This window comes from Podarcis gaigeae (genome assembly GCF_964106915.1).
Source record: "Podarcis gaigeae genome assembly, chromosome: 2".
Taxonomy (NCBI): Eukaryota; Metazoa; Chordata; class Lepidosauria; order Squamata; family Lacertidae; genus Podarcis; species Podarcis gaigeae.
In genome coordinates, this window is record NC_139679.1 from 25,500,050 (window position 1) to 25,522,644 (window position 22,595).

Here is a 22,595-nt window from a genome sequence, read left to right on the forward strand (position 1 = left end):
AAGTCCTAGGCTCTGTGGTTTAACCCACAGCGCCACCCGTGTCCCACCGTTGGAAGGGACCCCGAGGATCATGTTGTAGTCCAACCCTTACAATTCAGGAATATGCAGCTGTTCTATACGGGATTCGAACTTGGAACCTTGACATTATCAGCACCATGCTCTAACCAATTGAGCTATCTTGGTGAATATGTATATCTCCTATACAGTGGTACCTTGGTTCCTGAATGGCTTGGCTCCCGAACAAATTGGCTCCCGAATGCCGCAAACCAGGAAGTGAATGTTCCGGTTTACGGATGTTTTTTGGAAGCTGAATGCCCGACACGGTTTACACAGCTTCTGATTGGGTGCAAGAAGCTCCTGCAACCAAATCAGAAGTTGTGCCTTGGTTTTTGAACCGTTCTGGGAGTCAAACGGACTCCTGGAACGGATTAAGTTTGACAACCAAGGTACCACTGTACTTTTAAAAGCTTCCTTTTAAATCCTTGGGCCAATCCCCAAATTTCAATGGATACAGCATTGCAAGGATGTGGGAGCCCTATATAAAGACAACAAAAATAGAACAGGCACTATTCAGCTAAGTTTTACTTACAGTTGTTATCTTGATTTCAGTGGGTCTAACTCTGAGAAAAAAATAGTTGACTCAAGGATTGGATTCACACTCATTTCAGCACAGTCCTCATTGAAATCAATGGGGCTTCTGTCATCATCCTAACTAACTTTGATTTCACAGGGACTAAAGTGCAACTAGCTTAGTCTGAATTCAACCCAAAGCCAATATCCTACATTTCCTCTCCTCCCCCCCCCCTTTCATTGCACAAATTAGAGAAAACTAACTTAGTGGAACTGTAGGCATCTAAGAATAGCTTTGATTCTGCTAAACATTTACAATTCTGTTTTATGTATGTAGTCAGAAACAGAGCAAGGAAATACAAAATGTACATCTCTAAATGAACCTGAACACCAAGGAGCCCTCACATATCTCCTCCGAACAAATGCATGTTGCAGCTAAATCTCAAACAAGAGAATCACAGAGACTCAATAGCCATGGATGCATGGAAAGAAATCAGACATAGGTTGGTTTTTGTTGGGGGCTGTACTTTCATGTAGCTTAAGAAAACCTCTGACGGCTTACTATCTCCTTATTTATTTTGACACCTATAATTGGTTTCAGTTCTCTTACTTTTAAGGATAATACCAGTTGAGTTAAATGGTTTTTTTGGGGGGTTTTAAAAGCAGAAAAGTAAGTTTTGGAAACAGAAAATGTGTGCCAAAAGATGCGTGGTTGTTCTTCGCTATAATAGAGTGAAGTTTTTGAAGTGGAGTAGTGAGGAGCTTCGCTATGCTGCCAACTGTAGCGACTTCCAATGAAGAAGTGGGCCCAATTCAAGGTACTAGTTCTTATGTTTTATATAGCCTTTAGTGAGCTGGGTTCTGGATTGCTGTGGGAGCATCTTCTCCCCTATGTTCCTTCTCCACCTCTCCCACTTTTAACATAGTAAGAGCACACAGCAAGTATTAAATAAATAAGTAAGACTCCTGCCAACCTAGCAGTTCGAAAGCACGTCAAAGTGCAAGTAGATAAATAGGTACCGCTCTGGCGGGAAGGTAAACCGCGTTTCCGTGCGCTGCTCTGGTTCACCAGAAGTGGCTTTGTCATGCTGGCCACATGACCCGGAAGCTGTATGCTGGCTCCCTTGGCCAATAAAGCCACGACTGGACCTAATGGTCAGGGGTTCCCTTTACCCTTTAAGACTTGCTGTAAGCTTTTTTAGGCTGCCTCTTGGGAGCACACACCTGAATGTGCTCTGCTTGGCCCCTTCCTTTATGGCTTTTTATCAACAACTCAGAGCAACAACAACAATAATTTTATTATTTATACCTCACCCATCTGCCTGGGTTTCCCCAGCCACTCTGGGCAGCTTACAACATATCTAAAAACATAATAAAAACATCAATCCTTAAAAACTTCCCTAAACAGGGCTGCCTTCAGATGTCTTCTAAAAGTCAGATAGATGTTTATTTCCTTGCCATCTGAAGGGAGGGCACCACTACCGAGAAGGCCCTCTGCCTGGTTTTCTGTAACTTCACTCCTCGCAGTGAGGGAACCGCCAGAAGGCCCTCGGAGGAGGATCTCGGAGGAGGACATCGGGCTGAATGATGGGGGTGGAGACGCTCCTTCAGGTATACAGGGCTGAGGCCATTTAGGCTTTAAAGGTCAGCACCAATACTTTGAAATGTGCTTGGAAACATACTGGGAGCCAGTGAAGATCCTTTAGGACCAGTGTCATATGGTCTTAGCGGCCACTCCCAGTCACCAGTCTAGCTGCCACATTCTGGATTGGTTATAGTTTCTGAGTCACCTTCAACAATCCTATGAATGTCTGCTCAAAACTCTCATTGAGTTCAGTGGGACTTACTTCTAGGTAAATGGGTAAGCACACTTACATTGGAGTAAGTTCCAATGAGCACTGTGGGACTTGCTTTTCAGAAGATGTGTAAGACTGCATTGCTAAATGAGTTTTTTCCCCATGAGAAAAAGCTTACTCCTTGGGTCTTTTACACCGAATAGAATATTAAACCCTTTTTAAAAAAAAATAATAATACCGTAATTTGCTCTTTGCTTTCTTATTTTTATATTTACGTGATTAAAAAAAAATTGCTTGAAGTGTCTAAAATGGCTTGGAGATGTGGTTCAGACTATAATCCTGTACACACATACCTGTGATTTAAGTCCCATTGGGCTCCATAGGGCTTACTTTTGAGTAGGCATGTATTGTACCACATCATTTCTCCAGTACATTTCTCAGAAGAAATACTGATTTCTGCTAAGTCGGGGGAAAGGCTCTGTTTTGCTTGTCGGCTACAGGTGCTTAACTATAAGTGAAATTTTCAGGAAATCAAGATGGGATCGGAAAGAGAGGAAGTTAATATAGCTGGTTTCCTGGAAGATGCTATACTGTTCTTTTCTTTTTTAAACTACTTCCACTGTGAAAACTTCAAAATGACTGTATTAAGTTGCCAGATATCTAAAGTTGTCAAATGATTTTAAAAAACACACACCAGGTTTAACATTTGCAGTTGCGGATGGGATAAAGCGGTCACTCAAAGATTGCCTATTAGGAGTTCACAGTATTCTTATTACAGTAATAGAATGCACAGCTTAATGAATCTGAGAGCTGAGGATCTTAAAACCTCCTCGGGATGTGGAAGATTTATAAGGATTCCAGAGAGCCTGTTGGAATTATGGATATAACGTTAACGTTTACAACAGGGACTTTGTTCTCCTTCATGCAGGCTGTGGTGAGCACAGCTGAATTTGGGAGAGGATATTAGACCCATCCTCAGCAGGACAATTCCGATATGCTGGCTAGCATTAAAAAAGCAATTTAAAAAGCATAATGCTCAGGAAGCACCTAATTTTACTGCCAGCTGGGTGTTAAATTAATTGCGCATATATAGAAAGCAGCAGAAGATAAGAGGCAGCTAGCCTTTGAAGGTATGCACTTTGTAAAAAGTGCTTTTGTTTCTCTGGTCTAAGGTGACTGCAGTCACCCTCATAAAAGATGCTCCGGTCAGCAGTGGAATGATAAAGCAGAAGATTAAGCTAATTTACTTCTGGCAGATTTAAATACAGAGTTCTGGCGATGAAGCAGTATTCAAGGCCTTGGCCTCATAAGAGGCTGTACCAGCACTACTGAACAGTGGTACGTCGGATCATGCAGCAAGGCTGCATCATCAAGACGGGCATTAGCATTGACAATACAAGGATCTCCTGCATTCAGGCAGGACAATCCATACCCTTCAAGTGTCCCTATTTTCCAGAGACAGTCCCGGATTTACAGAAGCCATCCTGGTTTCTGATTTGATCCTGGAATGTCCCTCTTTTTCTTAGGACGTCCCTATTTTCATTGGAGAGATGTTGGAGGGTATGGGCACTCCAGCCCTGTGCGAAAGGTTCCTTTCCACATGGACACCAAAAGCATTGAGAAGGAAGCAGGACCACCACACCTGCTGGCTATGCAGCTGACCTGATACCCAGATGCCTGGCCTGCTAGCACATCAGTGCCCAGGGCCTTCTGGTGGTTCCCTCACTGCAAGAAGCAAAACTACAGAGAACCAGGCAGAGGGCCTTTTCGGTAGTGGCACCCGCCCTGTGGAATTCCCTCCCATCAGATGTCAAAGAGATAAACAACTACCTGACATTTAGAAGACATCTGAAGGCAGCCCTGTTCAGGGAAGTTTTTAATGTGTGACATTTTAATGTATTTTTAATCTTTGTTGGAAGCCGCCCAGAGTTTCCCCAGCCAGATGGGTGGGGTACAAATAATAAATTGTTGTTGTTGTTGTTGTCGTCATCATCATCATCATCATCATCATCATCATCACCCATTCAAGCAGCCACACATCATAGAATTGTAGAGTTGGAAGGGACCCCACGGGTTATCTAATCCAACTCTCTGCTAAAGCATCCATGACAGATGGCCATCCAACCTCTGCTTGAAAACCTCTAAAGAAGGAGAGTTCACCACCTCCTGAGGGAGACCATTCCACCATCGAACAGCTCTCTCTGTCAGAATGTTCTTCCTGATGTTTAGTTGGAATCTTATTTCTTGTAACTTGAAGCCACTGGTTGAAGTCCTACCCTCCAGAGCAGGGGTCAGCAACCCTTTTTAGCCATGGGCTGGTCCACCGTTCCTCAGACCATGTGGTGGGCCAGACTATATTTGGGGGAGGGGGTGAACAAATTCCTACGCCCCACAAATAGCCCAGAGATGCATTTTAAATAAAAGCACACATTCTACTCAGGTAAAAACATGCTGATTACCGGACTGTCTGCGGACCGGATTGAGAAAGCGATTGGGCCGCATCCGGCCCATGGGCCTTAGGTTGCCTACCCCTGCTCCAGAGCATTTGGTGTTCAAGGAGGTATTGCAGACACACACAGCACTGTGTACTTAATCTGTTGCATGTCACCGGCCCACCTCATCTCTACACACTCTAGAAACTTCCAGAGGGACAAAGGGTTTTAAAAAAGAAAAATCCCACTGCATGCATTAAAGTGCTACTGCAGTAATCTCAGCAGTGCTGAATCACTAGTCTGCTTTTTGCAAAAGGCGCAGTGTCTATTTTTACACACATTTAAGCTCCAAATATCACGGACTGCCATTGTTGCATCTCATTGCCATTCAGCTCTCACCTTATCATTTTCTCCATTTTATACCCGCCAGCAAAGTCTTCACGCAGCTGAAGTAGGTTTGAGTCAACAAAACTTATAATAAATCTGTTTAGTCTCTAAGGTGCCATAGGTGGTTGTTATCAAGTGGTAAAAGGTAAAGGTACCCCTGCCTGACACGGCCAGTCGTGACCGACTCTAGGGTTGTGCGCTCATCTCACTTAAGAGGCCGGGAGCCAGCGCTGTCCGGAGACACTTCCGGGTCACGTGGCCAGCGTGACGAAGCTGCTCTGGCGAACCAGCACCAGCGCCGCACACGGAAACGCCGTTTACCTTCCCGCTAGAAAGCAGTACCTATTTATCTACTTGCACTTAGGGGTGCTTTCGAACTGCTAGGTGGGCAGGAGCTGGGACCGAGCAACGGGAGCTCACTCCGTTGCAGGGATTCGAACCGCCGACCTTACGATTAGCAAGTCCTAGGTACTGAGGTTTTACCCACAGCGCCACCCGCGTCCCTTTCAAGTGGTAGTGCTATTCAAATTTGGCTGTGTCATAACCTCTGATATATGAGAGGAGTGGCGGGCAGCTCTGCATTGCGAAGAGGAAGCCATACAGCATGTACTCAAAAGGATTTAAAATAAAAATAAATAATAATAATATCTATTTTGAATCAGGGTTAGAAAGCAAAAAGATTTCAAATGTACATTTGTTAGATCAGGACAGACCCTTGGAAATGCATAGAGCACCTTCACTGATGGGTTTTTGGTGTTGTTGTTTAGTTGTTTAGTTGTGTCCGACTCTTCATGACCCCATGGACCAGAGCATGCCAGGCACTCCTGTCTTCCACTGCCTCCCGCAGTTTGGTCAAACTCATGCTGGTAGCTTCGAGAACACTGTCCAACCATCTCATCCTCTTTTGTCCACTTCTCCTTGTGCCCTCAACTTCAGGGTCTTTTCCAGGGAGTCTTCTCTTCTCATGAGGTGGTCAAAGTATTGGAGCCTCAGCTTCAGGATCTGTCCTTCCAGTGAGCACTCAGGGCTGATTTCATTCAGAATGGAGAGGTTTGATCTTCTTGCAGTCCATGGGACTCTCAAGAGTCTCCTCCAGCACCATAATTCAAAAGCATCAATTATTTTGTGATCAACCTTCTATATGGTCCAGCTCTCACTTCCATACATCACTACTGGGAAAACCAGGACTGTTTAAAGACCCTTTCACTGATGCCTTTGGGGAAAACTGGAAATGCTTGATGGACACCAGCTGAAATCAAACCAATGAATTTGTTGCAGTTAATAGGCTGTGTGTGTGTGTTTTTTAAAACGTATAGATGTGTTAATTGTTTGAAGTATTGTGCTATGATTCGTTTTATTGTATGAAAATGCTGGATGTTCAGAACTCCGATCTGCATATTTTGCAATACAGTTCTCATTAAAAATACCCATTTTATATATATATATATATATATATATATATATATATATGCTTTCGTAGATTTTCACGGGTACAGGAATGCAGGTTTTGGTGTCCTCGGGTGTCTTCCCGTGTAAAAGTTGGGGTGTCTAGGCGACGTTTCGACGAGGTCTCACTCGTCATCTTCAGGCTGGTGCTTTCGGCTTCTTGTTACTGGAACAGAGCGGGATCTCAATGTTTGAGTTCCTATAAATACTGTAGAGGGGGTGTGGTGTCTAGCCTCCAATGTTCTGGGCAGAGAGGAAGTTCCCAGGCTAGTGTGCCTTTTCTTCTTTTGTTCCTTAATTACTTGAGAGATACCTTGAGTGATTTCTTGAGTGATATCCTGAGTACCACTTAGGTGGGTCATTAGGTGTGGATTAGTTGCTAAAGTCTCTCTCAAATGTGTTAATTGCCAATGGATACCAGCAAAACAGGATTACGAAGCTAATCCAAAAGGAAACACCCCCCAAAAACCAAGACACAGAAGAAAACAATGGCATGGCCCTCCTTCCTTATATCAAGGGCACTACAGATAAAATTAGCAAAATCCTCCATAAACACAATATCAAAACAGCCTTTTGCACCAACCAAAAAATAGCCAATATCCTCAGAAACCCCAAGGATAAAATCCAGTTGGAAAACCAAGGGATCTATGAAATACCCTGCAAAGTCTGCCCAGCCACGTACATTGGACAAACAAACAGACGAATAAATGCACGTATCGCAGAACACAAGAATGCCGTCAAAAAAGAAGAAAAAACTTCCTCTCTTTTCCAACACATGAAAGAAACAGGACACGAAATTAATTTTGCAGATTCCAAATTGCTCTTTAACACGGAACATCACCACAAGAGAATAATCATGGAAGCCATCGAGATAGAGAAACACCCTCACAACATGAACAAGCGTGACGACACATCCCGCTTGCCAGACATCTGGAAATTAGCCCTCTCCACAAAAACTGACACCAGATCCAGAGGCACACAGAACGCCAACACCAATCAACCACACCAGACCCAAACCCAGACCCTCTCCACAGATGAATTACTGACACCATCCAGTAGCCAATCCATGGTGGCACCTCCGGATGCTGCACCCCCCTGCAATCCCTACACAGATCTGGCTGACACAAGCCACAAAACCACAGCTCGCCCCTATACACGAAGCCAAGCCAAAGCACAACTAAGTGCAATACAGCCATCTTCTCAGGAAAACTCTTCACAAAGTTCAAGAGGTCAAGACACAAAGACTTTAGCAACTAATCCACACCTAATGACCCACCTAAGTGGTACTCAGGATATCACTCAAGAAATCACTCAAGGTATCTCTCAAGTAATTAAGGAACAAAAGAAGAAAAGGCACACTAGCCTGGGAACTTCCTCTCTGCCCAGAACATTGGAGGCTAGACACCACACCCCCTCTACAGTATTTATAGGAACTCAAACATTGAGATCCCGCTCTGTTCCAGTAACAAGAAGCCGAAAGCACCAGCCTGAAGATGACGAGTGAGACCTCGTCGAAACGTCGCCTAGACACCCCAACTTTTACACGGGAAGACACCCGAGGACACCAAAACCTGCATATATATATATATATATATGCAGGTTTTGGTGTCCTCGGGTGTCTTCCCGTGTAAAAGTTGGGGTGTCTAGGCGACGTTTCGACGAGGTCTCACTCGTCATCTTCAGGCTGGTGCTTTCGGCTTCTTGTTACTGGAACAGAGCGGGATCTCAATGTTTGAGTTCCTATAAATACTGTAGAGGGGGTGTGGTGTCTAGCCTCCAATGTTCTGGGCAGAGAGGAAGTTCCCAGGCTAGTGTGCCTTTTCTTCTTTTGTTCCTTAATTACTTGAGAGATACCTTGAGTGATTTCTTGAGTGATATCCTGAGTACCACTTAGGTGGGTCATTAGGTGTGGATTAGTTGCTAAAGTCTTTGTGTCTTGATATCCTCAGAAACCCCAAGGATAAAATCCAGTTGGAAAACCAAGGGATCTATGAAATACCCTGCAAAGTCTGCCCAGCCACGTACATTGGACAAACAAACAGACGAATAAATGCACGTATCGCAGAACACAAGAATGCCGTCAAAAAAGAAGAAAAAACTTCCTCTCTTTTCCAACACATGAAAGAAACAGGACACGAAATTAATTTTGCAGATTCCAAATTGCTCTTTAACACGGAACATCACCACAAGAGAATAATCATGGAAGCCATCGAGATAGAGAAACACCCTCACAACATGAACAAGCGTGACGACACATCCCGCTTGCCAGACATCTGGAAATTAGCCCTCCCCACAAAAACTGACACCAGATCCAGAGGCACACAGAACGCCAACACCAATCAACCACACCAGACCCAAACCCAGACCCTCTCCACAGATGAATTACTGACACCATCCAGTAGCCAATCCATGGTGGCACCTCTGGATGCTGCACCCCCCTGCAATCCCTACACAGATCTGGCTGACACAAGCCACAAAACCACAGCTCACCCCTATACACGAAGCCAAGCCAAAGCACAACTAAGTGCAATACAGCCATCTTCTCAGGAAAACTCTTCACAAAGTTCTAGAGGTCAAGACACAAAGACTTTAGCAACTAATCCACACCTAATGACCCACCTAAGTGGTACTCAGGATATCACTCAAGAAATCACTCAAGGTATCTCTCAAGTAATTAAGGAACAAAAGAAGAAAAGGCACACTAGCCTGGGAACTTCCTCTCTGCCCAGAACATTGGAGGCTAGACACCACACCCCCTCTACAGTATTTATAGGAACTCAAACATTGAGATCCCGCTCTGTTCCAGTAACAAGAAGCCGAAAGCACCAGCCTGAAGATGACGAGTGAGACCTCGTCGAAACGTCGCCTAGACACCCCAACTTTTACACGGGAAGACACCCGAGGACACCAAAACCTGCATTCCTGTACCCGTGAAAATCTACGAAAGCATATATATATATATATATATATATGGTTTTTTTAAAAAAATTATAATCTTAAAAGCATTTGTCACCCTGGGTCCCTTTGGGAGGAAGAGTGGGACATAAATTGAAGGATACTACCAATAATGTTTTGCACTTTTTGATTAAATAGTGTTTTAAATATGAATTTCTGTAAGGATTTTTTAAAAAAAACAATCTTTGATTAAAACAGAAAGAGAATTAATTATGTTTGTGTTCTGAGTTACTTTAATGATTGAATGGGAGTAAACAATGAGACAAAATCAGTATTAGATTCAGAAGGAAGTACCGTATATGTGTCACATGAGTGAAGATACAGGAGATTTGCCTCCTAACATCTTCATCAAGGTAACCACCACAACCCTGAGTTCTGCTTCCTGGTCAGTCTCCACCAGTTCAGATCTTTGACTGTGTTTGTGAAATTTAAACTTTCTTCTCCCCCTCCACCCCCAATTCACATTACTTTGCACTTAAAAAGGTAAAGGTAAAGGTACCCCTGCCCGTACGGGCCAGTCTTGACAGACTCTGGGGTTGTGCGCCCATCTCACTTAAGAGGCCAGGGGCCAGCGCTGTCCGGAGACACTTCCGGGTCACGTGGCCAGCGTGACATCGCTGCTCTGGCGAGCCAGAGCCGCACACGGAAACACCGTTTACCTTCCCGCTGGTAAGCGGTCCCTATTTATCTACTTGCACCCGGAGGTGCTTTCGAACTGCTAGGTTGGCAGGCGCTGGGACCGAGCAGCGGGAGCGCACCCCGCCGCAGGGATTCGAACCGCCGACCTTTTGATCGGCAAGTCCTAGGCGCTGAGGCTTTAACCCACTGCGCCACTTTGCACTTGCTTACATAGAATTACGTTTGTCATTTCCCTGCCCATTCACCCAGTATGGAGGGATCGTTTCAGAACTCTTTGCGATCCCTTTATGGTCTAACTAGCCTGAACAATTAGGTATCACCAACAGGCTTGGATACCTCACTGCTCACCGCTAACGGTAGATCATTTCTGAACAAGTTAAAAAGCACAGGTTGATCCTTGAGGGAACTCCAATGGGAGAACAGGCCTACTCTCTGCTTCATAGAACAGGGACTCCAAAATTGTGGTCCAGGAGCTTCATTGAGTGGTCTGCGGAATGTAAACATTAAATAATCATATTGATCTTACATTGTGCTTTCATTGTTTCTTTTATTACTTATATTTTATTTATTGTATGAGTTCTGTGGAACACATTTAAAAATCATACAGCATCTAGCAGACCTTCCAAGTGTCCCTATTTTCCAGGGACAGTCCCAGATTTACAGAAGCCGTCCCGTTTTCTGATTTGATCTCGGAATGTCCCGCTTTTCCTCAGAACATCCCTGTTTTCATCAGAGAAATGTTGAAGGATATGGAGTTATGTGACCCTTGAGCCAAGGAGATGAGTAACTCTGAACCTTTAGAAGACATCTGAAGGCAGCCCTGTATAGGGACGTTTCTTAATGTTTAATGTTTTCATGTTTAATGTTTCATTATGTTTTTATATATGTTGGAAGCCACCCAGAGTGACTGGGGCAACCCAGTCAGATGGGCAGGGTATAAATAATAAAATTTGTTGTTGTTGTTGTTGTTGTTGTTGTTGTTGTTGTTGTTGTTGTTGTTGTTATAGGATGTCCCTATTTTCATCAGAGAAATGTTGGAGGCTTTGATTTAGGACAATGCATTACAGTTGCTACAAAAGGCCAAAATAATAAATAAATCATTCAGTGGTATCGCCGACTCCATCTGCAATTTTCATGGGGAGCGGGGAGTTTAAGAATCACTGTTCTAGAACACAGGAATAAAAAAAGCTGTCTTATTGTGAATCAGACCATTGTTCCAATTCCCAGAGTATTTTAACAACCAGCCCCTCTTTTCAGGAAACACTGGACATTGTAACTCTCTGAGGGAAATAGGGATCTTCTAACAACTCTCAGCACTAGAGTTCCCAGAATTCTTTGGGGGAAGCCATGACTGTTTGAGGTGATACGGTACTACTTTGCATGTATAGCATACCCTCCAACATGCTGAGGCCGAAAACCGGGAGTCTTCCTTGCTGCACTCCTGTGCAGGTCACATGATCCGCACTAGAGCACAGAGCCCCAAAACAGGATCTCCCAATTTAATTGGGGCAGTTGAGGCATATGGTATAGTGAAGATGAGGCCTATGTGAGGGTAATTGAAGTCACCCATCACTACAACATTTCCTCTTAAGGATGGCTCCTGGATTCTATCCTCCATCTCAAGATTGTTACTGTTGTTAGCCGCTCTGAGCTCAGCTTCGGCTGGGGAGGACGGGATATAAATAAAATTTTTTTTTATTATTATTATTATTATTATTATTATTATTATTAAGATCCCTCTGAGCTTGTCCACATCCTTTACCATAAGTAATTTAAGATTAGCTTAAATCTTGGTTGGTCTACTTTCTTTGTTCCTCCTTTTTATTACAGTGGTACCTAGGTTTTCAAGTGTCATGGAAGCCGAATGTTTTGGTTTCTGAACGCCAAAAACCCAGAAGTAATTGCTTCCCTTTTCGAACGTGCCTCAGAAGTCAAACGGCTTCCGTCGTGTGTTTTTCAATTTTCTCCATTGACTTTGCCCCTCGGTCGTCGAATGTTTCGGAAGTAAAACGGTCTTCCGGAACAGATTACGTTCGGCAACCGGGGTACCACTGTACTGTCCTGTCCATAATTTCTGAGGAGAATCTATGTGGCCTGATCCAATGTAGAGTGCCTTGGACCTGAGTCCCATTGAATTCAATGAGGTATACACCCAACGAGGCCTGTCCTAGGACTCCAGCTTGAAAGGCACGGAGACAGGGAAGGCCGCAGGTCCCTCTGGCACGCAAAGTCTGCTTCTGCCACTTCTTCTGTGAAGCACCAGCTTGCTGACCAGTAATTAGCTTTGCCGAAGTCCCGCCTAGCAGCACTAACTACAAAGGCATGCAGTTTTGAGGAACTTTTCTCCTCTCTTTCTTCCCCCGGAATACATAAGAAGCCTTTCTAGGCATGATTGCTTAAGTCCCTCCTGTGATCTCACACAGTAGAGTTAAAAAGTGGATTAAGAAAAAGTAATAAGCTAAAGAAAAAGAAACATAGCGCTTTGCTCATTTATTTTATATATTAAGGGGAACGCTGACCTTTGTGATAGCTTTTCTCTCTCCTCCCCCCCCCCGAACCCCTGCCTCCCCTAGTATTCACTAGTGATGAATAGAATGTATTTGGAGTTTAAATGAAACAGAGCACTTTGAAAAGACAGAAAATTAGCAACATATGGGCCAAGCAACCAAAGAGAGATGAGAAAAAGGGAGGTGGGGGCAGTCGGGGAAGAAAAAGGGAAGAAGGGCGAAAGGAATTTCAGAAGTCGCTGTGATCTCACGGAAGACTATTTTAATGTGTATCTTTTCATATTGTTATTGTGGGAGGTCAGGGCACTCTTGGGCATCTCCTAGCAGTAAGACCTGATTTATATCTTTCTTTGTGCGGTGCTGCTGTGCTGTGCAGGAAATATCAGGGTGTCTTTAGACATTCCACAGAGGGAACAAAGAAGCACATGACTCACCCTTCCTTTTTTCACACTTTATGTGTGATGTACGAAGCAGGTGGAATGCCCCTTGAAAGTAGGTGTGCGCTTATAGGATTCACTGTGGCTGGGTTGGGGAGCAGTGGGCGAAGAAGGTACCTCTTTTGCTTAACAGCAAGCGTGAAACCTCGTACATAGCAGGAAGACATTCAACCAAACACACAGAGGAAAAACTCCCTCAGAACCACACAGCCAATCAGAGCACATGTTGCTTCAACAAAGACCACAACGGTTGCTCCAAGTGGCTGCTTTAAGTCCTTACCAGTGACAGGTCAGACAGTGGGCAAAGCAGGGCTGCAGAACAGGAGAGAGAAGTGGATTCAGAAATGAGAAAGCAAGCTTAGTAGTAGCAAGGGTTGGAAAGGGGAAGCTCTAGGGTTTAATGGGGGAATAGCAGGGGGGTTGATGAGCAAAATAATAATAATAATAATAATAATAATAATAATAATAATAATAATTTATTATTTATACCCCGCCCATCTGGCTGGGTTTCCCCAGCCACTCTGGGCAGCTTCCAACAGAACACTAAAATACAATAACCTATTAAACATTAAAAGCTTCCCTAAACAGGGCTACCTTCAGATGTCTTCTAAAAGTTTGCTAGTTATTTTTCTCTTTGACATCTGGTGAGAGGGTGTTCCATAGGGCGGGTGCCACTGCCGAGAAGGCCCTCTGCCTGGTTCCCTGTAACTTGGCTTCTCGCAGCGAGAGAACCACCAGAAGGCCCTCGGCATTGGACCTCAGTGTCCAGGCAGAACGATGGAGGTGGTGACGCTCTTTCAGGTATACTGGACCGAGGCCCACCCATCTGACTGTGTTGCCCCAGACATACTTATACATTCCCACATAGGGAAGTTTTTAAATCTGGAACACAACACATTATACATGTAATAACTTCCCTATGTGGGACTGCCTTCAGATGACTTGGGGGTTGAATAACTCTGTACCCTCCAACATTTCTCTGATGAAAATAGGGACGTCCTAAGGAAAAGCGAGACATTCCAGGATCAAATCAGAAACCAGGACAGCTTCTGTAAATCCTGGACTGTCCCTGGAAAAGAGGGACTCTAGGAACTTTCCATCTGATTGGGGTGGACTGCTATCTTTGTGTTGGCAGCAGTCTTGTCTTTTTTAAGCAGCTCCAAAGCAATGAAGGAGATTGCAATGAAGGGATGCTTAGGCTGCAAATTCCCCACCAATGCATTATGGGAGGTTGAGATGTGGTGGAACGTCAACAGTTGCTCCTGAGTGTCCCCTCCAGGGGATTATGGCAGAGGGATTGGTGAGGGGAGTCAGAACAGCCCCTTGTATTCTCATGCTTCTGTGCATGTCCTGCCACACACTGCCTTCCTGGATAAGAGAAGGTGAAGTGGCTTCATGAAGGATAAGATGTCTTTCAAGAAAAGTGCCATAGCACACAATCCTTCCTGCTGCTGGTTGTGGGTTAATTCTAAGGCTAAATAGTTTCTTTTTGGAGTGTGAGGGGAGAATCTCTTGTGTCCAGAGGCAGCAGACACCATAAATGCACCTCTTGAGAAGAACAAACCCTAGTTTTTGGCCCCAAACCAGTTTAATAGCTGAAGTCATCTCACAGATTATCACCAAGCCGCTATATCATTATTATTTGAAAGGCCCTTTTGAGTGCGTATGTGGATAAAGGCATATTTCATGAATAGTGTATAAATGTATCAACTGGAAGGAGTGTGAATGTGGGGGGACTTCATGACGTAAAATCGTTTAAAGAGAAGAGAAAGCTGCTTTCATGAATCCCAAACTTGGAATGTTAGTTGTACAATGGGAAGTGACTCTGTCTAGGGGGAAAGATTGGAGCTATTATTCCCAAATGCACAGGAGCCCTCATATTCATTATTGTAAGCCACTATACATCGTGCGCCGGAAGAGAAAGCCAAATGGCACAAAAAGAATTCAGAAAAATCTAAACTGACTATTCATGAATGAATGCCAACATTCTAAAAAGATAGAGAAGGGTTTTTGGGGGGCACAAAAAGAAATCCGTGCAAAGGAAGGCTATGAGGTTTGAAATGTGTGACAATCATCATCATCACTGAAATCAACCTGCTGTATTCCAAACCAAAGAACAGATCCTTTGCAAGCTGTTCAGTTCAGATCAAATAACTTGACGAGGTTTTCAGCAAGGGTGTAATAAATAATAATAATAATAATAATAATAATAATTTTATTTATTTATTTATACATACATACATACATACATACATACATACATACATACCCTGCCCATCTGGCTGGGTTTCCCCAGCCACTCTGGGTGGCTTCCAACAAAATATTAAAAATACAATAAAACATCAAACATTTAAAAAATCCCTAAACAGGGCTGCCTTCAGATGTCTTCTAAAAGTCAGATAGCTGTTTATTTTCTTGACATCTGATGGGAGGGCATTCCACAGGGCGGGTGCCACCACCAAGAAGGCCCTCTGCCTGGTTCCCTGTAGCTTTGCTTCTTGCAGTGAGGGAGCTGCCAGAAGGCCCTCGGAGCTGGACCTCAGTGTCCGTGTTGAACAATGGAATAAAGGCTCCTTTAGCCTTGCCGATCAGAATGTTGGTGGTTCGAATCCCTGCAATGGGGTGAGCTCCCATTGCTCTGTCCCAGCTCCTGCCAACCTAGCAGTTTGAAAGCATCCCCAAAAGTGCAAGTAGATAAATAGGTACCGCCCCAGTGGGAAGTTAAATGGTGTTTCTGTGTGCTGCTCTGGTTGCGCCAGAAGCGGCTTAGTCATGCTAGCCACATGACCCGGGAAAACCATTTGCAGACAAACACCTGCTCCCTCGCCCTGTAAAGCGAGATGAGTGCTTCAACCCCATAGTCATCTGCGACTGGACTTAACTGTCAGGGGTCCTTTACCTTTACCTTTCCAGATTTTGTGGGGTGTGTGTGTGTGTGTGTTTTAATAGGATAAATAGGACATTTGTGTCGCATTACCAAGTCCATCAGGGATGTTTGTTGGCATTGATTTCTTATTCCTGAACCACTAGAAGGAAATGCAAGCGTTGTCTGGGTTATGTTCTGGGAATCTGTATGTGCATGACAAAAAGAACCTTGAAGAGATGGGGACTGCAACAGCAGCAGTATCTTTGCTGCCACTTTGCAGCAGCTGGAAAGCCTCCTTTGCTGCAGTCGTATTCCCACATGCATGCTTGTGATTCACTGAGTGTTGTTTCAAATGATGAATGAGCCATTATTATGCGTTGATCACCACAAACAGAATATTCATGTCAAACAATGTCAGCTCAAGCACACTGCTTTTCAGAGGGAACAGTTTGCACATTCTCCCATTATGCGAAGTGCACTCCGAGTTCATAAACTGGGTAGAGTTTTTCTTTCATTGTCCCAGCCTTGCTCCCACCCCACCCCACCTCATGCCGAAACAAACAAGTCCATATGGGAAACAGTTTTGACTGGGGAGAGTGTCTAGGAATCTGGGCACTGCTACGATAGACGATGACTATCAACTCTTGAGGTTTCTGAAAATCGCTGTGCAGTGGCTAAGGAGACAGTTTTGTCTCTAACTCAGAAATGTTGCCTTGACTCTGGTAGAGGTGACCTCTCCATTATTACCTCTATTGCCATGAATGCATTTCCAAATCACTTTTGTGACAATTAATGCAATGTGGGAAGTGACTCTAAAAGGCTTCATTCAGGAAAAGTGGAAAGACACTGGGACCGGATGGATTTACAGCAAGATATTATAAAGAAATTAAATGCACTCTACTTGTGCCAATGAATGAAGTTATGAATAATATAGTAATATATATATATAATATTATATACACTTCACCCCGGCTTATGCAGTCCCTCCACTCTTCTAGCACAGCTGCCATGAAGGGACTTGAAATCCCTGCTTCCAATCTTAGTTAACCACAGTTTGGTGTTCCGTCTTAACCCTAAACTATGATTCATCTTAACTACAGTGCTTTGAAACAATCCAACTTTGTAAACTATGGCTTGAAGTTGGCTTGTTTGAAACAAGCCACAGTTAAAATGCATCTTGCAAGATTCGGACAAAAGAACAAATAAGAAGTGGAAGGGAACGCTTTTGAAATCCTCCACACCAGAGGAGACAAGAGGATAGGGGAACATGTATGCCTGGGCAGATGCTACTCTTATTCATGTCACAGTAAACTGCAGGTAACTCATGACCTGCCCACATTTAACTTGTGTGCATTAACTTTACATGTTTGGATTTATTTATTTTTTAAGGAAAGCAGGTGGGCATCTGGGAAAGGAAATTCCACATGCCATTGCACCCTACGTGTTTTGACAATACACAATTTTGGCTATATGTGCTGTCCCCGAAACATACCATACTTTTCCGTGTATAAGACTAGGTTTTTTCTTTTAAAATTATGCTAAAAAGTGGGGGGTTGTCTTCTACCTGGATAGTGCATAGGGTGGATGTTTGATTGGTTGTTGCTGCGGCTGTCAGTGGCTATTAGGTGTGTTATTGGTTGCTGCGTCAGGGGCTGGTGTTGATTGGCTGACGCTGCAGCAATTGGGTGGGCGATTGGCAGCTTCTGTCGGTGAGGGGACAATCAATAGAGGCAATCTTTCCCCCAAAAAACCTCAACAACTCTGTGCCATCTCCTCCCATTTTCTTAAATTTGAGTCCCCAAAAATAGAGGCCGTCTTATACATGGGGGCGTTTTATACACTGAAAAATACGGTAACCCCTGCATAAGTTGAGGGCCACTTGTATTCTCATTTGCATTTATTGATTTATTCACCTGAAAATGAAAATGCATGTAGATATATATACATATGCATGTTCATGTTGGTTTTTCTTTTGCTGTTTAATCACTGTTTAGTGCCTGTCAAGATGATACCTAACTGCCACTTTTTATGTTGGGAATCTGCCTATTTGTATCTTGCAATGAAAGGGTGAACAAAAAAAATTCTAAAAGAGGTAATACGATCTGAAGCTGCCATGCTGTATTGCAGCAATTCCCAGACTTTGGTCTTATTAGTCACAGGTAGCGCATGAAAAGATTTGGCAGTGTTCTTCAAAGGGTGACTTGGTTATATGATACCACGTCTACTTCTTTTAAATAGAAAAAAAGGCAACTGAAAACAAATAACCAGTTGATTCAAACAACCACTTGCCTATTGTGCCGTGACTTTGCAGTCACCTCGAGGAAAAAATGTGGTTGATCTGGGTCATGGGAAGGGGTCCCACAGATGTCAGGATCACGGATTAACTTGAATTCAACAATTCTGATTGTTCAGGCTTGCTAATCCTGCCCAGGCTGCCATTCCAATGTGTCGCAGGGCCTTTTCTCAAGCCCAGTTAAGAGAGCGCAGCCCAAGGCTATAACCCTCAACCCATTAATTTATAAGAAAGCAGAGTCAGGATCAGACTGCCAGTCACCAAGGTGCAGAATACTCTTGGAAGCTCCTCCTAAAGAAATCAGATTGCATGGGTTTTACCGTAAAGGACACCGTCTCGCTGACTTTTTAAGACCAGGTTCAGGTCAGAAAGGTTTGTCAATATATTGGTCAGTAAAATATAGTATGAATTATTAAAAATCGTGCTCATAGCAAAAAGAAAATGCTGCGGGGGAGACAATCCCTTTTTAGCAATTGGGTCAGGAACTGTAATCACCTGTATATTGGAATTAAAGTCCTAATTCTGTTCTTAACTAGAGCATTGCTGTTGCTAGATGTGTTGTACAGGCAGATGAGCCTTAACGCTCTCAGCAATGCCGTACAGTGGCATTCCTGCATATGAATGCATATAGATCTGCCAGCTTCAAAAGAGCAATATAGATTTGACATCTGATATGCAAATGAAGTTGCAATCCTGTCATTTCCTCCGGTTCTGTCATTACAGAGCAGCACGATCAAAAAACCGAAGAAGAAGGGAAGTTGGGGGAGGGAAAGGACTGTGCCCACTTCAAAGAGAAATGTTAACAGTTCTGGTGAGCTAATACTATTGCTGATAAGGAAGCGAACTTCATTATTCCATCGTAGTTCCCATTTCCATAGCCTGTTTCTGTTTACTTTTAGGTAAACACATTCTATTCCCCCATCACCACCAATGTTTTCCCCCTTTCTTTTTTTTTTTTTAAAAAAAAGCCAACAGTTTTATTTTTTTAGGGATATATGTTTATTGAGATAAGCTGTCTTTTTTTTTTTTTTGTCTTTTTCAAAATGTCCAGAATGCACTAATTGTATTGGGGGGACGACAATCCACTCTGCATGAACAATCAACGTGCAACATTCCACACAAACCACTTTGTTGCTTATTGCTCCTTTGATGATCCTTCTTTAAACTTTACCTCCCTCCCTCCTCTCTTTTTGGTGTGTGCAATTGTCTCTATTTTTAACAGCTACAGATCTAGCCCTGGTAGACAATACACTAAGAAACGTTTCCTCCCTGCATGCTTTAGACAAATAATACAATCTCAATCGAAAGCAATGGAAGGATCATTCCTGCCTTGTGGGCATTCTGTATTTTAATCTACCAAGAAGTTTGGGTTAGTGTTTTTTTTCTTCTTCCTTTCTTTCTTCTCCTTCTTTTGCTTTCCATAAAGTAATTCCAAACTGTAAGCCACAGACTGACCTAACTACTTATTAAAAATGCTAATATGCTTTTGTGCTTTGATGTCTGGTGAACAATAAAAGGGAGAGCGCTACTCTGGGACACTCTAATCCTTTATTTGTCACTAAGTTATGACACCCAGCAGAGCTGTGTGACAGTCCAAATCAATCATTCCCTGCGCACTGCAGGCCTTCTCTGCCTCCTGCAGAGCCTATGCAGTTTAATTAGCTATTTTTTTTCCACACTAGCATAATGTACATCTGCAGCTTCAGCAAGAAAAAAAGAGAGAGAAAAGAACGGAGGATATTTCACCAGAATGTAGCTCTTAAAAAAAAAAAAGTTCAGTATTTTCTGAGAGAGAAAGTCTGTAAGAAGAAACATCACAATCCTTTGTGATTTTATTTTATTTTTTACTTCAGAGGAGATTGCAGTGGAGATCTACTGGACTGAGTGCTCTACACTGTTAAATGTACATCTAATTTAACGTTCTTTAAAACCCACACAAAGACCTTTTCAGCTAAAATGCAGCATTTTAAAAGCTTGCTCTTTCATAATGGTCAGTCGTTTCATTTGTGTGTGTGCACGCACATGCATGTGATTGCTTGATCATGTTCCTTCCAGGACTGCTTCTGTATATTTAAAGCAAAAAATGTATTCAATGGGATATTTTTTATTTTTTTTTAAGTTCCCTTTGGTGATTAGCTATCTCTGCCTCCTCTGCTGGAATTAGCCTTTGCTAAAACCATCAAAGTCAAGAGAAGATTGGTGATCTACACCAGACCAGGCATCTGGTCCCCTGTACCTCTTAATTTGAATATTCATAGTGTGGCACTGGGCCTGTGACAAAGGAACACCCCTTTAACAAAGCACTGAAATCAAACACCACAGGACCAGCAGTAGAGAAGAATGTGTGTGTGGGACCTTCCATGCTGCCAGCCTGAGACACCAAACAATGGTTGGTCTTGGATCAGAAGTTCTTTAACAAATGAGATCACATCATCTTTGGGGAGACAGAGATCCTCCGGCAGTGCAAACATGCCTTGGTTCTACCACATTGCTCTGCAAGTCTACAAAGACTTTAGAAGCCACCTTCAATGGTGCTTAGGCCCCAAGACTCAAGCCACTGATTGTGGCCAACTTGCCCCTGTGAAGCTGTTTGAGACGTAAGGTGACTTACTCAGAGAGGATGAAATTTAAATACCTTCAGAATGAAAACCAAGATTGACATGTCCATTGGGAAGTCCACACTAGTCTGATGTAGCAGAATTTCTCATGTCTATTTAGGAAGTTGTAGTTTTTAAGATGTTGGCATTGTAGCTGAATTAATTTTTGAGAGGGCACCAAAATCCTGAAAAGGCTCATCTCTTCAGTGGATAATATGAAATATAGTGGTACCTCAGGTTACATACGCTTCAGGTTACATACGTTTCAGGTTACAGACTCCACTAACCCAGAAATAGTACCTCGGGTTAAGAACTTTGCTTCAGGATGAGAACAGAAATCGTGCAGCGGCAGCAGGAGGCCCCATTAGCTAAAGTGGTGCTTCAGGTTAAGAACAGTTCCAGGTTAAGAACAGACCTCCAGAACGAATTAAGTTCTTAACCCGAGGTACCACTGTAACATGCTAAATGCACATCTTAGAGATAAAGGTAAAAGGTAAAGGACCCCTGGACGATTAAGTCCAATCAAAGGTGACTATAGGATTGTGGCGTTCTTCTCGCTTTCAGGCCAAGGGAACCGGCGTTTGTCTACAGACAGCTTTATGGGTCATGTGGCCAGCATGACTAAACCGATACCTCCCTCTCCATGGAGGCGCAGATTGCAGCTATAACAAAGGCGGCATTTTTTCATCTCCGCCAAGCTAAGCAGTTGGCTCCTTACCTCTCTCGCCCTGACCTAGCCACTGTGATCCACGCGACGGTCACCTCCAGACTGGATTATTGTAATTCGCTCTACGTGGGGCTGCCCTTGAGACTGACCCAGAAACTCCAGTGAGTGCAGAATGCTGCAGCGAGACTCCTTACGGGGTCTTCGCTTAGAGATCACATTCATCCGGTGCTATACCAGCTGCACTGGCTCCCGGTGGAGTACAGGATCAGGTTTAAGGTGCTGGTTTTAACCTTCAAAGCCCTATACGGCCTAGGACCCTCGTACCTACGGGACCGCCTCTCCTGGTATGCCCCACAGAGGAACTTACGGTCTTCAAATAAAAACACCTTGAAGGTCCCAGGCCACAGAGAGGTTAGGCTGGCCTCAACTAGAGCCAGGGCTTTTTCGGCTGCGGCTCCAACCTGGTGGAACGCTCTGTCACAAGAGACAAGGGCCCTGCAGGACTTCCGCAGGGCCTGCAAGACAGAGCTGTTCCACCTGGCCTTTGGTCAGGGCGCAGCCTGACTCCCTCCTTTGGCAATCTTTACAAAACTTTAGTTTATGGTTGCCATCAATTTTGATTTTAATTACTTTTTATAATGTTTTTATAATGTTGTACTGTTTTAGTGTTGTTAGCCGCCCTGAGCCCGGCTTCGGCTGGGGAGGGCGGGATATAAATAAAATTTATTATTATTATTATTAAACCGCTACTGGCGCAACGGAACACCGTGACAGAAACCACAGGGCCTGGAAACACTGTTTACCTTCCTGACACAGTGGTACCTATTTATCTACTGGCACTGGTATGCTTTGGAACTGCTAGGTTGGCAGAAGCTGGGACAAGGCAATGGGAGCTTACTCCGTCGTGGGATCATCAGGTGTAGACAACTGAGAATTTAGTGATGTTTCTCAGTAGAGGTGCATATTAGTTCTGAGACAGTCTCTTACTAGCAAAGGATCTGCT